Source organism: Dermacentor silvarum, chromosome 5 (genome assembly GCF_013339745.2).
Source record: "Dermacentor silvarum isolate Dsil-2018 chromosome 5, BIME_Dsil_1.4, whole genome shotgun sequence".
Lineage (NCBI taxonomy): Eukaryota > Metazoa > Arthropoda > Arachnida > Ixodida > Ixodidae > Dermacentor > Dermacentor silvarum.
In genome coordinates, this window is record NC_051158.1 from 137586840 (window position 1) to 137602271 (window position 15432).

A 15432-nucleotide genomic window follows, 5' to 3' on the forward strand; every position below is an offset into this window, starting at 1 on the left:
ACAAGAAATGGCCGCGAAGAGAACTGGCGGCCTATAAATCCAAGTACTGCGGCTATAGATGAAATTTTAGACGGAGAGAAAGAATTAACTCAGGAGTGGAAGGGTTTTACTGAACTGTACCGTATTTGGTTTCAATCGCCCCATAGTATTTGCAAAATATCTCATCTCTGTCAACTGCCATTCATTGACACACCCCCATTACGCATATTCTGCACTGTTCAATTGTTGACAGCGTTGTCAATTTTTGCGGTAAGATGTAATCGCAAGCATTTATTCTTATTTATTTATTTAGATACCCTAAGGGCCCACAGGGGCATTACATAGGGGGGGGGGGGGACATAAAGCAGAACACAATTTTCACAAATGAAGGAGCATCGCAGGTGGTAAATACAGCACTTTGGGGTACAGCAAGTCGTGAAACATATTAACAAGGTAAATATTCTTACAAAATTCACACTCAACGAAGCAAGAACAAAATAGCGAAAGCGAATAAGTGCTCTGGGAGAGAAAAATGTTACTAAAAGTGCTAGGATTGTAAATACGTTAGTAATGCTGAATAAAATAAGGAAGACTGTGTGTTATCGTGGCAATTCTGGAGGGTAACTGATTCCATTCTTTTATTGATAAGGTTAACGGCGAATTGGTGGACTTTTCCGTCCGGGCAAAGATAGGGTTAACTTTGTAGGCATGATCGATGCGATGTGAAGTATGAGGTGACGGTAAAATGTGTGACCGGGCAAATGATGTGTTGCTGTGATACAGTGTGTGAAAAAAGCATAAGCTGGCGAATTTTCTGCGCATTGCGAGTGGCGGCATGTTGAGTGTTTGCTTCAAAGATGAAACGCTTTGAAATCGGGAGTAGGATGACATGATGAATCGCGTTGCTTTATTCTGGACGGCTTCGAGTAGATTGGTAAGGGCGATCTGGTAGGGATGCCAAATGACTGATGCATATTCCAGGGAGGGACGCACGAAGAAAGTGTACGCTTGAAGCCTGGTGTCCCTGTCGGCCAGATGCAAGCGTCGCTTCAGAAAGCCAAGTTTCTTTTGCGCTTTAGTTGTGATGTATTTTATATGGTCAGTCCATGTTAAGCTAGAATTTATGTAGACACCGAGGTATTTAGCCGATGTAACCGAGTTTACTATGCTATTGTTTAAAATATAAGTATTAGTTTGAGACTTTGGAACGGAAGTGAAGTTGAGGTGATTGGTCTTTTCTGTGTTAATTTGCATCTGCCATTTGCAGCACCATTCCGTTAGTTTATTAAGGTCAGATTGCAGTGTTATAATGTCGTTAGGGCTAACCATATATCTCTCTGTAAATCACACAATCATCGGCAAAAAGACGAATTAATTAATTAAATTAAATTATGGGGTTTTACGTGCCAAAACCAGTTCTGATTATGAGGCACGCCGTAGTGGGGGACTCCGGAAATTTGTACCACCTGGGTTTCTTTAACGTGCACCTAAATCTAAGTACACGGGTGTTTTCGCATTTCGCCCCCATCGAAATGCGGCCGCCGTGGCCGGGATTCGATCCCGCGACCTCGTGCTCAGCAGCCCAACACCATAGCCACTGAGCAACCACGGCGGGTAAAAAGACGAACTGTTGAATTAATATTTAATGCTATGTCATTAATGTATATCATCATGTATCATTTAGCGTTTCATCTTGAAACAAGACCGGCGAGCGCACACTTTCTTGTACGGAATTCTGCTGTACAGTAACAGATGGACGCATTGTGAGTGAAGAACAGAAACGATGGATGGTTAGGCTGCTTGTCTCTCGGCATGTTTGAATGGGCAAAGTTCCGAATTTGTCGCTGTGTGGTGTATGTTTGTGTGCTCGTCATGTGCCGTCATAGCGCGGGTATACTTGCGCGGAATGTGTTTCACTCGGCTACAAAACTTTGCACGCTGTGGCATCGAACACGCACCAATACGTGTGCAAACTACGGGAAGGTGATCGAAGATGAGGGATATAGCACTGTGTGTACTGTCAAAAGGAAAGAAAGAAAGAAAGAAAGAAAAAGAAAAAAAACGCCCTGTCCCGAGTTGGCATAATGATTCAACCTTTATTTCTTTTTTAACCCGACATGTAACACCATTTATTACATGAGCTTTATCCGTGGGTAAAAGTAATGGCACAACTCACTATTTGCCCGTTCATTACATGCACCAGCCAGTCCAAATTAACACTATACTAGAGCTTATTGACGCATCGCATTACACTCTAGCACGGCATTGCAACGCTGACCGGACTCTCGTCTGGTTGACTTATCTGCCTTTCCTCTCCTTGCTTTCTCTATCTCTTTGTATACAATGTATACAAAGAGATATCTCTTTGACAATGTATACAATGTATACAATGCCCTGTGGCAGAGAAAGCGATCTCCTCTTCCAGAGTTCAATTATTTGTCAAGCAATCATTTTACTCTTCCAACAACTACTGCATAAATGGGAAAACGAAACCGATTTTGTTTTGTTCTCCGCGCTCCCAGCACCAGGTGGAACCACGCGCGGCGCTTCCGATCTCGGAGGATGTAACAAGACGAGCGGTTGACGAAGCTGCATTGTGTAGCCAGCCGGTTTATCTTTTTATGTTGTACAGTTTGTTAGTTTACCGTAAATATGTCTTGATTTGTACTCAAGAGTGGAGCAAGGCCCTATGGAACAGAGATTGACGCATCGTGAGCGAAGAACAGACGCGATGGATGGTTAGGCTGCTTGACTCTCGGCTGTACGACTCTCGGCATGTTAGGACTGGCAAAGTTCCGAATTTGTCGCGGTGTGGTGTACGCTTCTGTGCTCGTCAAGTGCCGTCAGAGCGCGGGGATGTTTGAACGGAATGTGTCCCTTCGTCTACAAAACTCTGCACGCTGCGGCATCGAAGTCCTGTGTACGGGTGCACGTATGCGCTTGGATACGGGATAGCCTGCCCTCAACGGATGTTCAACAGTGTACGCACGCTACGCGTACGCGTACGTATGAGGTAAGCCCGTTGTAATTCTATTTGTTCGGTTTGCATAGTGTAGCTGTTTAGATGATGTGTGGTAAGCTGGCGTGGCGAACAGAACTATTTGTTTTTCAAAAGGCCAGTAAACAGCGTCATAGGGCAAAAATGGCGCGTGAATGGGAAAAAGGATCACATAATTTCACATCGATCTCCATGGTAGCGCGATCGAAATTTTTTGTGTGGCGCGTATAACCTATTGCTCATGCGCGTTAAAAACTTAGAATAAGAGTGCATTCAGTTGCGCACATAATTCCTATTGACGCTTGTGCTGTCACTATACGTGCGATAGTCGCCTCCTTGTTTGCATGCATTTACATTGTAGTTATCAAAAAAAAAAGTGTTAGCTCTGCTGTGTCTTTCCTTGGTGCAACTGCTTGTGGTGCAGCAAGACGTTTTGCTTCTAATGATGTCTGGGCAATCCAGCTAGCTGTAAATGTATCAGTTGCAAAAAAAATTGTACATGCCAGAGAAGCAAATGCAATCAATATAGACTGTATTTTATAAATCCTTCAGTTCAACTGCTTCAGCAGAAAGTAGATATGCATGAAAATCAGATGATTGTGCTGATGCTTAGCAAGAACAGGGTAACATAACATTACTGATTCAATATTTTCTTTTACTGAAAGACTAGTTGCTGGTGTCCTGCTGGAGCTGAGAAGAGATCTGCTGCCTGCCATGAGACCATGTCTCTCAAGTTACCTCAATATTGTTGCCTTCAAAGTAAGTGGATTTGTTTCTCTCAGCATTTTACTACCAACCTGCATCATGGCAATTCACTTAGCTGTGTAGGTGATCACTGTTAGTGACATTGGAGTGCTGGTGGACAAGCACCCTTTGAATGTTACAACACACAGCTGTGGCAATATGTGAAGGCTGTTAATATACAGTGTCCCAACTATGATGCATAAATATTTTTTAAATAAAGATGCCACGTAGCTGGACAAAACCAAGTTATTATGTTTGCCATTGCTTGGAGATACTGAGAATATTCTTTGCATTCTGCCTAATTAGATCATTAGTCTTAATTAATCAACCTCTCAATTACTCTAATCAGATGAAAAGTGTAAATGAGGAAATTGTAGAACACCATGAACAACTCCTGATACAGCATCCTGTTGTGCAAAAAGTGCTACATATAAGTGTTCTTCCGAGCGGGAAAGAAGCTCGCGAATACACATAAAATTGCCGCATGAATGGCCGCTCGAGGCTCTTTGCGTGTATTCGCGCTTTCTTTCACGCTCAGAAAAACTTTCATGTAGCACATATTTCATGTAATTATAATATGTGAGAAGTTGATTAAATAATTTACACTTAATTATGCAATTAGGCAGAATGCAAAAAAAAGTGAGTATCTCCAGGTGATGGCAAACTTTACCTTGGTTGTGTCCAGATACGTAGCATTTGCATATTTTCAAACCTTTGTGTGTTGGGATGCCCCGTATAAGCCAGATTTGTTTCTCCAAGTTAATATACTGATGACATTCGATTGTGGTCTAGCAGGCAAAAATGCTAAACAGGAAGAAATATTAATTTGCTCTTGGTAGGTTGTTCAAGCAAATCAGCCAAGTTGTTACACATGAAATGCGGCATTTGTAGGTGTGTTCTGCAACACTGCAGCCCTGCAGCCCTAAATAACTTTTGAGTAAAGTGCTACTACTATAATTTCTCAAAGCGTGCAGCAAGGTTCAGCATTCCAGGAGGCTGGCATCAAGAGAGATCTATTTATATGAATTTCATATGTGAAAATGAGGTGTTATTGTTTGGATGACTGTATAAACTTATGCTTTAATTCCAGTCTTGCATGAGGCAGACTTGGACGGGAAAATTGATTTCTTTTGGGCAATGTGGTACAAATGCATGGGGTAATGCTTGTATGCATACACATTACATCCCTATTGCTTAGCCAAGGGGTGCCCCTGTGTGTTAAAATTTACAAGGCTCAGATTGAAGAATGTCAACTTTTGTAAAATCAACTACACCTTTTAGATTATGAGATTACAATTATTGCATACCGTCATAGTGTGGTATATGGGCTGAATGTTTTTCACTTTGTCTATAAAACCCTGCACACTGCGGTATCATGAAAATTTATTCTATGTAAAACAAGCGATGCTGCTTGCCGATTTAAGCAAATATAAGGCAACTTTTCTAGGAATGTTTCTGGCCTTGTAATGTACTTCATGTTATATTCTTTAAGACTATAAAGCAGATTGTTCTTCTGCACATTTTCTGGAAACTTAAACTGCGGCGATCTAAACCACTTGGCAACAATGCTGTGATCGCTACGGCGTGTGGAGCAAACGCAGCTTTGCCTTGTTCAATTGTGTCGCGGGCACTTCTGAAGCGCTGCCTATTTAGTAAATAATCTTGGTGGCATGGAAGCGCCATCTGCTTCTATGCATTGCATTTTCTTGTGGCATCACGTCACATTATAATCGTAATATTTTTTTTTCGTTTTCTGAGAGTCTCATATTGCCCCCCCCTCATCATGCTGTCATTGTGGTTGCATTATTTATGTGCAAATATTTATGTATAGATGACCACTGCTCCAAGTTCCATTTTATCGCAAGGTAAGCTACGAATACCCAAGGAATTATGTATAGCAAAATACCAAAGTCAAATTGCCGAACACAACCAAGGAGACTCAGTGCACAGTCTCTCACCAGATTGCATTGGTCATGCAAAGGTGCACAGCATACCTCTTTATTACTTGCTGAACAAGCTGTGAGAAAACTGAATATTTATGTAGCTTCAATTAAGTGCTATCAGCCATTACTTCTGCCCTCGGCAATTGTGGACTATTATCACGGCTTTTCTTTTTCTAACTCATTTTGCTTATTATAGAGGGATTACTGCCTGTGTTCATAGGAAATAAATCACATGGGCAATCAAACGCCAAGAATGTATAAACTTGGAACATTGATTGTGCAGTTTGATGGTTCAGAATAAGTAGAAATACAGCATAAAAACTTAACTTTTACTTGAAACAACAATAGAGCATACAGTAACCATACGTGCCTGCTGTAGCCCCTGTGCCAAGTAAATTTCAATTCTCCTTTTTACATCCTAATCTTATCAGAGCGCTGGTAACATGTTTCACATTTCTGTCAGCCAACTAACCTGTCTTGTAACAGTAAAAATGTGCCAACTGTGTTTTTTAACAACATGCTAGAATATGCAGGCAGTTCGCTTAGAAAACTAAAGCCATAGAATCAATACAGTGATGCGACTTTCGGTTTGCATGTCACAGGTTGAGAAAAATAAGGTGGGAGCTGTTTCCAATGTTCCGACTAGATAGCAAAGCTAGCATAAAAGGTTGCACACCACTGAGCTCTACTATGGGGGGCTGGATAGCGCATTGAGCGCCTTCGACTGAAGCCAACCTTGTCCCAGAAGTTGGTACTTCACGACTTTGCTGTGGCATTTCACCTGCACAGGAGTGCGGCATTTCTGCTATAATGCTTGCCCTTTGTGCCGCAAGCTACCGAAGCAATCCAGAGAAGTATGTCGAGAAGACGTCCAGAATTTTCCTTCACAGCACTGACAGCATCGCTAACATGAGTGGCACGTGCTGAAAACACTTGTCAATCAGAAAATGCTTTCTGTAAGAAAAACTCATCACGTACGGGTTCAGAACATCGTAACAGCTCTCACCAGACATGTGGAGACATCGCCTAGATGTGGAAAACCACGATGAAAAATTTTTATGGCAGCAATATTGTGCAACGGCACACACTAGTAAGTGCAGCGTATGCCCTACTTTTGGGACAAGCCGCTGCACGACACTGCATTTCCGCTGGCTTCATCTACCCCTGGCTCTGGGCAGCGAAGCGGCATCCAGCAAAACATAGTAGAGATCAGTGGTGCACATAGTATTTAATGTCCCCTTTCTCGATGCCAGCTGAACACACGGTAACTGTTTCCAAAGCAGAAAAACTAAGGGCAAGGGCTCTGTACACATTGCATCGTAATGTGGCTGATGCTTGGGCAAAGCAAATACTGTGCATGGTAGATTTGTGTGAGGCAAGCTAGGAGTCAAAAAGCCTGCTGCATACTAGCAAATGACCAACATATTGTTGCATGTTGAAATTCTTTTTTTATTCCTCATCACTCATTTGTGTAGGGGAGACGGCTCTCACAACTGGAGAAGCCTGGGAAGCATGCAGTACTCCACAAAACCAGTTTCAACGTAAAATGTGTCTGCATCTCATAATTTCATGGCTGCAAGAGTGAGCCCAATGGTAAACACATCTGAGTGTTCATGATGTCATGCATTATCCACTTTATCTGCACGTCATACCTATCTTGACAAAGCTGATATTGCCTTTAGAGAAATTGTAGATGTTGTGAGCTTGCATTTCAGAACGCACAACAAGCTTAACACGTACAACACCAGAACAATTTGTTGAGAATTTCGGATCAGGAATCTTCGAAGCAGAATTTGTTTAGTGGTGTTAAGATTCTGCTTAAGGTTGTTGATTATTACATTCATATAGTGTTCAAGCATTGCTGTAACAACATTCTTCGCTTGGAGTACATAGTACTCCAAGCGAAGAATGTCACCAGAACGCCACAAGAAATGCCACCAGCTCCACATGAGCTGGTGGCATTTTGCTCCATATTCAAAAACTGGTTTCTTCTTCAGTTGAGATTTTCAAGTTTGCATTCTTTATTAGCTGTTGTATGTGACCTATCCTAAATGTTTGAATAGTGAACACAACGTGACCTTTTTGATTGATTTTGTGGATTGTACACCCTTGCTGCAAACAATTTGAGATGATAACTGTTTCCGCCTTAATGAAAAATAATTGCTTGAAGCAGCCATAGCCACCAATAATACTAGCATGACACGATTATGAAAATTGTGATGTACTTTGATTTATAATGTTTTTAAACATATGGAGCTCTGCCTGTGGTGTAAATGGGTTCCTGATATCCATTCGTGATGCAAGAATTTGAAGAATAAACTGAAGCAAGAATGTTTACTTACTTTTCAAGAGAAGCTCATGGCAATTTCCTCATGAAAAGTAAAATAACTAGAAATAACTTTACTGAGCTGAGAAGAGTGCTACAATTGTCTCATTCGAATAGTGCCATATACAGAAGCTACAACAAATTAATATTTTGGTTGCATTTGTATATATGGTCTTGTCACGTGTTGCAAGCTGTATTCAGAATGGCCACAGCTCAGTCATGATTGTGGCATTGTGCAATGAAGTACCGCTGGCATCACCCGGAAAGTGTCGCAAAGTTACAAATACAACTTTGAATGGGTTGTTTTAGGAAAAAAGACTTAGCTCAGCAAATTATCCTTTTTTATGCAGCCTGTCGAGACAAGGTTTCTGTACATGGCCATGGCGCTCAAGGAAGAAACCGAGACTGTAGACTGCCAACGTTCATTCCTGTTCCGGCAAAGACGGGCCAGCAGTGACCAGCAGGATTTTACAAAGTGAACTCATCACAGCTTGAGCCACTCCATGCCACAAGCAGTTGCTCCTCGAGCCACCGTGCAAAGGTTCCTTGGGGCACAAGTCCAACTCAGCGCCACAACCTTTCTTCTGCAGTTTTTCTACCTACTTAGCTAACCAGGTGGGTCAAAGATGGCAGAGGGAAAGGGAATCACAGCTTTAAGCATAGAACCTGCTGAAGCTTAATGCAGTTTGAGAGTGAACAGTAAACGAGAAATAGGTGGAGAGAAATAGGACACCTCTTCTCCCTCAGAGAATTGGCAGTGAATAAAAAAACAGCTTATGAAGGCTTGAATATTGGTCGGAATAATTTGGCATAGGTAGGATAATGACTATGAATGTTTCTGGCAAAGGTAGTGGTAGTAGGCTGAATAATCAAGGAGTTTAAATATAGATTAGAAAACAAATTTCATTACACTACCAGAATTTTAAATCATCCCAATAATTCTTTTAATTGACGGTTTATGCGTGTTGAGCGACAATGCTTCTTGATGCCTGCTTCTTGCTGAGATCATTCTTATGCTGCATAATTCACCTGTTCAAGTTCCATGTTTCTCCCGTCCAAGCAAATTTACATTCATCACAAGAAAACTTATAGATGATTTCCAGAAACTTGCTGATTAAATGAGAGAGCAGCATGCACCCCAGGCTTTCTTACATATGCGTTCAAGAGCCTCAGATCTCGTGAATGTTAGACATACTCCTGCTGAGCAAGTTCTTGGTATCATCTACAAGGTCATTTCAGAATATGAGTTTGCTTAAGTTGGAGAAACAGTCGATCGAAGACATGTCAAGCGATATCGCTGTCGATGCATCTACATTCCAACTGAAATAAAAGTAAATATAGCACCAAATGCAAGAATTATTGGGATGATGCCATTCTTGCAGTGGAATGAAATCCTTCTAATCTAAATATGCAATCCAAATAATTCAGACTACTAAATACTTCCAAAGGGGTTGCGTCGTGAATTATGCATGTTGTATTCCGTATTTTCTTACTATAAGACCCATCGATGCTTAAACAGCAGAGAAAACATTAAGAGCTGAGTACTTCATACTTTATATTGCTCCATAAATCAGTTTCCCTGCCAACATCAGCGTCCCGCGCTAATTATGTTTGGGAGAATGTGTGAAACAAGGCACCTGACCCATAGGGTAGTGCTGTTCACTTTGTTTGGGAATGAAGGTCATACTGTACATGTATGTGGTAGCCATACGTGCCATTACCTTTAAAAAAGGAAGCAACACTGAGTCTGCCTAAGTAGAACAGATTCATTAAAAAAATGTATTGTGCATAAACAAACAAGGACGAAGAAAAGGAGCAACACAAGCACGATCCCGTTCTAACAACTGGTTTTATTTTCGAAGAACCAATTACTTAAGAACCCAGATCTGTGCTATCCAGTCAACACAACACATCAATAGCGTATATAACAACACTTTTGATAAAAATGCCACGGATAAGCGCGACCCAGTCAACATAAAAACAGCAATGCGCATTAAACAAGCACTTAAGATGAAAAGACAGGAGCGAATATAGCAGTGAAACAGAAGGATGACTGATGCATTTTTCCTTTAGTTTTGCAATCCAGTGCGCTTCCACAATTTCTCGCGATTTGATTTCGATGCCTAAACAATATGGAGGTGCTTCTAAGTCAAGGTGAGCACGCATGTTCTTGACAAAGCATAGCCAAATGCTTACTAGGGCCAGCTTTCAGACTGGACAAGTGTTCCCTTAGTCTCGTGTTAACGCATCTTGCAGTCTGCACTACGTACACATGACCTCATGTCGTAGGAACCTGATACACAACTTTCTTCGCGCAATGAAGAAATTGGTTCTCACGCAGATTTTTAATACTGCATTCTTTCTTTGCATCACCCTTACTTTCGAACTTACTTTTTATCCTAGAACACACACTACCTCTTGTTTTTAGCCGAAAGCACCACTTTTACTTCGTAACTCCCAGCCACCTTTTTAAGTCTGTGTGAAAGGCCATGCACATACGGAATCACTGAAACCTTGGAAGCTAATTCTTTCTGGCTTTGTTATTTTGTGCATAGTTCTTTATCCTGTTTAAGTTTTTCTTAAGTCTAGCACATGGCGCCAGCATCACAGCGAGCAGGCACCTACCCGGCCTCTCTCAACCGATCAACTTGCTCAAGAAAGGCAATGTTTACTGTGCGGAACACGACTTCAACAATGCTGACCGGCAACATGAAATGACTATGCCATTCTTCACAAGCCTGCAATGGTTTTAGGCATAGTTCATTAGCGGTTTTCCAGCTCGGGGCGTGAATGACCAACACACATGTTCTGGTAGAATTTCTAACTTGACATAAAGGAACTGTAGCTTGTTATCTACCGGTACTTCCGAAGTAAAAGTCAAGCCTTCAATAGTAGTAGAAGCCTTTGACCCTAGGCAAGGGCTTAAATTTTACTTTGCAAGTACTGGTAGATAAGAAGCTACAGTTTCTTGTTAACAAGCTACATGAACTATGCCTCAAGCAATTCCAGGCTTGTAAAGAATGGCACAGTCATTTCATGTTGCCACTCAGCATTGTTGAAGTCGTGTTACCGCACTGTAAACATTGCCTTTCTTGAGCAAGTTGATCAGTTGAGAGAGGCCGGGTACCTGCTCGCTGTGATGCTGGTGTCATGCGCTAGACTAATGAAAAAACTTGAACAGGATAAGGAACTATGCACAAAAAATTTAAGGCAGAAAGAATTAGCTTTCAAGGTTTCAGTGATTCCATATGTGCATGGCCTTTCACACAGACTTAAAAGGTGGCTGGGAGTTATGAAGTAAAAGTGGTGTTTTCGGCTAAAAACAAAAGAGGTAATGTGTGTTCTAGAGTAAAAAGTAAGTTCGAAAGTAAGGGTGATGCAAAGAAAGAATGTAGTATTAAACATCCGCATAAGAACCAATTTCTTGATTGTGCGAAGAATGTTGAGTATCAGGTTTGTATGACATGTGGTCATGTGTACGTAGGGCAGACTGCAAGATGCATTAACACAAGACTAAGGGAACACTTGTCCAGTCTGAAAGGTGGCCCTAGTAAGCATTTCGCCATGCATTGTCAAGAAAATGCGTGCTCACCTTGTCTTAGAAGCACTGGCACATTGTTCAGGCAATGAAATCAAACCGCGAGGGAAATTGTGGAAGTGCACTGGATTGCAAAACTAAAGTAAATATGCATCAGTCATCCTTCTGTTTCATTGCTAGATAAAGAGAATTCGCTCCTGTCATCTTATCCTTAACATAGTTTCATCTTAAGTGCTCGTTTTATCTGCATTGCTGTTTTTATGTTGACGGGGTCGCCCTGATCCGTGGCATTTTTATCACACGTGTTGTTATATGCGCTGTTGATGTGTCCTGTTGATTGGATTGAGCAGATCTCTGGGTTCTAAGCAAATGGTTCTTTGTCCTTGTTTGTTTGCGCGCAGAAAATTTTTTTAATAAAAAGAGTTTTTCAAAACTGTAAGGAGGTTTTTACTGTGTGCAGTTTAAAAAAAGAAAAAAGCTTCACAGCTGTTACTAAATGCACTCTCCAGAGCTTTACACTATGCAGCTGTACTAGTTTACACAGAATACACGTCACCTCTCGTCACGGCCCAGGTGGCTATTCAGGTTTTTCAAAGGTGTTTCATTGTATGGGACGGCACATACAGCATCACTTATTTGCAAGATATTGCATTCCAATTCTGTCATATGAGATAAATTCATTAGAGAGTTTTAAATTGCCCTAAATGTATTACAGCTGTGGACCAGTACACTGGCAGTAGCTTGCAGTAACTATAGCTTGGGGAATATAATTGCAACTGCCATGTTATGTGTACCTGCTAGTGCACAGGCATCGGCCACAGAAATCTTTAGGGTACACTAGTTTCTTCTATTTTGGAGTACGCATCCTCCACCAGATTAAAATGTGAAGTGGATTGTCATTTGCGGCGTATACTCCTGCGTAAACTTTATAACCATTTCTCCTCATCTGCTCTACAGATCATTGTTACTACAACTGCAAAAGCAGGGTGCCTGTTTACAGCACCTGTAGAGAGCAAAGTCGGCGAATCTTGAATGAATAATCATATAATTTTAGTATTTTCCAGCAAAGTTAACACTTTGTGTCTTCCACTGTGGTGTTTTTCAAATTCTAAGGTTGGCACATGTGCACAAGGTTTCACTACAGTATGTCATTTTGCAGGAAAAAGTGTATTTGCGCGTGATGTTCTGCTGCACAGAATGTCATGAGTTTTCTTATGTGTCGGTCACCATCTCGCAAACTGCTCCTTTCGGAGTTGGAAGGCAACATTAAGGCGAAGTACATTTAATGTTCGAAAAGAAAGGATGTGCCCTCTGATCCCCTTATTTTCGATGGGGGCGAAATGCGAAAACACCCGTCTACTTAGATTTAGGTGCACGTTAAGAATCCCAGGTGGTCCAAATTTCCGGAATCCCCCACTATGGCGTGCCTCATAATCAGATCGTGGTTTTGGCACGTAAACCCCCATAATTAAAATTTTTTGATCTCCTTATTCTCCTCACTTGATGCCTAGTGTTCTAATAGCATGATCGACACGATGACCATCAATGTGATGTGCAATTATTGTGTATTGGGGGCCAGGGTACATTCATTTTAGCAGCTTTTTCGGTTGACTTGAATCAGTATTGTAGAATGCTGTTTGCTTCTTTTACTCATTGTTACCAAATATCACTTTTGACTGCGGCAACAAGTATAATGTTGTGTGCTAGCACTCCTGCCAACCGATATAACTTGAAGGCATCTGTGATAAAAAAAACAGCTAATGATTTCCCAAGAGCTAAGGCCCAGTGAGACCAATAAATTTTAAGCTAATACCTGTGGATGGTACTGCTGAATGAATGCCCATCCAGTAGGACTGTCCATACCATTTTCTTCCATAACATTACATTGAAGATTTGAACAGAATCTGAACGTAGACTTGTCTGCAAAGTGATCCATTTCCTTATCCAAGTAATACAGCTTCAGCAGGAAGACTGAAATTTCAAGTCGTCAGTAGTGGCATGAACATACAGTAAACAGTGCTAAACTTTTCCCTATCTTGCACCTTTTATCATTTCCCGTCCCATTTTTTTTCACAGGCTGTTCTTTACTATTTATGGTCATACCCAGTTTAATTTGGTGTCCTTACTTATTTATTATTTGACCAATATCTTTGTTTCTTTATCGGATCTTGATGAAATGTTTATTGATAATGTACCTTAATTTGCCATTTCCACTGATCTTAAACAGACACATCATGTTACAAAGTTTATTTTGCCTAACTCTTCATTGCTTTTTTTTGCCAAATGTCCAAACAGTTTATTTTAATTCCTATGTTGATTTCTGGGAAGAATAGGTCTACTAGGTCTACAGATCGTTTTCTGTTTAGGTCATCCCTACTCATTGTAACAACTTACAGCAGTGCCCCTACACACTCCATCACAATCACTGCGAAACACACCCTTCCTACCTTTATTTTAACACTTTGGTTTCTCTTGACCTACTATATGCACCAGATGAGGGTAGGGGCGAGTGAGCTATGCACATCAAAAACCACTGCCAAGGAAAACAGCTGCTGCCCTGATGACACGTATCTGTCGAAATGTTGGCTACAGCAATATCCCTTCTTTTGACAATGTTGAACCACGTTCATGGTTTTTTAATACTTCAGTTACCGCTTTGTTGTGTTCTGTGATTGTCTTTTGTTGCCACTTCCTTTAGGATGGAAATTCACCAATATTATTTGTTTCTCCTAACAGCAGCAAGTTTATCCTTGCAAGGCATGTGGGAACAGCTTTCACCAGGAAAAGTACAAGACGAGTGGTCGAAGAAAATAAAATTGCTTCTGTGATCTAAAGTACTTGACGAATAAAATTTTGCACTTATTTGTATATATGTCGTGCAATTCATTCATATCACAAAAAGCAAAGTGTTTGATCTTTTGAGCTATTTCAATGTGTTGGCCAGACAGTTTTCTCCATAGCGACCTGCTGCTTCTGCATTGAGCTGCATTCATGACATTTGCATTAAAGGATATGTACTATCGGGGACAAAAGTGCCCAGGACGTGCGAGTGTCGACCAAATTGCATCTCTGCACTATCAGCCGCTATCATCTGCGTTGCAGACCACTTTCCGAATGCAAATGTTAGCGTGGCTGATCCCAGCAGAAAGTGCACCATTAAAATTCGGTCGTCATTCGCACATTTTGGGCACTTCTGTCCCCAATAGTACATTCTCTAAATAATCAATATGCGCTGTAAAACATAATGCATGAAACACCTCTATTTTAACGATTGGACCGTATAGTACAGATTTAGCATACAGAGCCTTTTTATTTCTGAGTACGGAAACACCTGTATGTTAACGGTTGGACCGTATAGTAGAGATTCAGCATACAGAGTCTTTTGTTTTCTGGATACAGAAACACCTGTATTTTAACGGTTGGACCGTATAGTACAAATTCAGCCTACGGAGCCTTTCGTTTCCTGGATACGAAAATACCTGTATTTTAACGGTTGGACCGTATACTACAGATTCAATACACAGCGCCTTCCGTTTTCTGAATACGGAAAGCACCTGTACATTAACGGTCGAACCATACGATTCAGCATACAGTCTTCCGTTTTCTGAATACATAAGCACTCGTATTTTGTAATACGCTCTCTATTTTTACGGTTGTCCGTTCTACGGAAATGACCGTTCTTTACTTACGGAAAGTGTTCGGTCACAAATTACCAGCAGATTTGCCGTAAAACCAAAGCAATTTTTTTTACAGTGTAGCTCATTTAGTGTGGTGTCCATTGTGTAGTCTTGTCTTTCTTTCCTACAATTCTACTTTCCCTAGATATGCAAGCTTTTCGAAGAGTTCCACTCTACTTAATGGTGTGTTTTTGTAGGTTTTCAATAATTTGTATAGGTATATTTTC

General features: G+C 41.0%; 1 long non-coding RNA gene across 1 annotated transcript; it reads left to right on the forward strand.

The window, feature by feature from the left end:
• Positions 1 to 5609: 5609 nt before the first annotated feature.
• On the forward strand, positions 5610 to 14393 carry LOC125946028 (uncharacterized). Its single transcript, XR_007467329.1, has 3 exons — positions 5610 to 7257; positions 8341 to 8605; positions 14265 to 14393. It is a non-coding gene; the product is annotated as an uncharacterized LOC125946028 (long non-coding RNA).
• Positions 14394 to 15432: the final 1039 nt, after the last annotated feature.